A 1,374-nucleotide genomic window follows, 5' to 3' on the forward strand; every position below is an offset into this window, starting at 1 on the left:
TGACTTCAAACAATGTTTTGCATTTACTGCTTTCATATTCTCATTCAATTTACAGTTTGATGTAGGCCTACTATCCACTTAAACAATACATGATGAAGTTTCAGGACATTTTATTTGACTTGTATGTACTATTTATGTAAATGCGTAACTTTGATGTGTTTTAACGGGCGCGCACGTTGAGCATTCACTCAGCTGACATGTAGAGAGTCCATATCTCTGCTTTTTTCACTGCTTGTAAGGTAAGTTTAGTCGCTAATATCACACAAATAATACATACAACCATTCCTGACACTTTCATACATGCAATTGACACGTTTCTGTTGAATCTTTACAGGAATGGATTAGTGTCTTCAAAAAGACCATTAGCATCACAACCGTTAACTAGCTATAGAGGCTAACTATTAGAGGTAAGCTAACTATAGATTTGAGCTCTTATTAATGAAAGTTTGAGCTTTTAATCACATTTTATGTGTAGATCAGCCGTTTTGATAGTTTGTAAATGTTTTGCTGGTACTTTGTCAATAGATAAATGGAAGTAATAAGCTAATTAATTTAAGCTAAAAGTCTGCACTGTGGGGTCAATCGGTGACGTCACATGAACTAATGGCTGAAGCTATTTCAAACACGTTTTGAACTTTTATTGCAAACAAATATTGATCAATTGTACTGTGATTTCAGGAGCATCAGAAAACCCTAAAACGGGAAGTTACAAGAAAATGTGTAATGGGAGCTGCTGACAGAGATACAGGAATCACAGGTGATCTGAGAAATCGTATTAAGTAACTTTATGCATTTTTCACAATATATTTCAACTATATCATCATGTATCTGTAAAACCTAAAAATTTGAATCCTGATATCTTAAGATTTTTTTGTATATTATTATTTCTCTTTTCTGCATTTCACCTCTGCTGTAGTTTGTTTATTTCTAATAAACCTGACATTGTATACTATATATTGCTGGCTCCGTGACAAATTGTTCCTATATTCTTCCATGCTGATGGCCGTGCTGCAGAGCTGGAGCGGATCTCCTGTCGAAGAACATTTCCAAAGCACTATGAACCATCTGACTAGTAAGTAAAATCTCAAACATTCAAAAGTTTATCAAATATTCAAATAAATATATCAAATATTTCCTGTATGTCCTACAAGGCCATCTTGTTTAACTCTGCACTGAGGACACTTCATACACAACAACCTACAGAAGGGTCCATCATAATTTGAAAAAACACACAGATGATAATAAAAAAAGGTCTTTGAAATTAAAAAAAAAAAATGTAAGACAGAACCAGAGTACTGTGAGCGTACCTCACTTCAAACTGTAACGGTCTGTATGTATATTATTTTATTATTTTCTGTGAAGTGTTTGTTCAAG

The 1,374-nt window shown here is 33.7% G+C and overlaps 1 long non-coding RNA gene across 1 annotated transcript; it reads left to right on the forward strand.

The window, feature by feature from the left end:
* The first annotated feature begins 327 nt into the window (after positions 1-327).
* LOC107573974 (uncharacterized) lies at positions 328-1,078 on the forward strand. Its single transcript, XR_001607604.1, has 3 exons — positions 328-407; positions 679-757; positions 1,015-1,078. It is a non-coding gene; the product is annotated as an uncharacterized lncRNA (long non-coding RNA).
* Positions 1,079-1,374: the final 296 nt, after the last annotated feature.

Source organism: Sinocyclocheilus grahami, unplaced genomic scaffold (assembly GCF_001515645.1).
Source record: "Sinocyclocheilus grahami isolate Dianchi unplaced genomic scaffold, SAMN03320097.WGS_v1.1 scaffold2079.1, whole genome shotgun sequence".
Classification (NCBI taxonomy): Eukaryota; Metazoa; Chordata; class Actinopteri; order Cypriniformes; family Cyprinidae; genus Sinocyclocheilus; species Sinocyclocheilus grahami.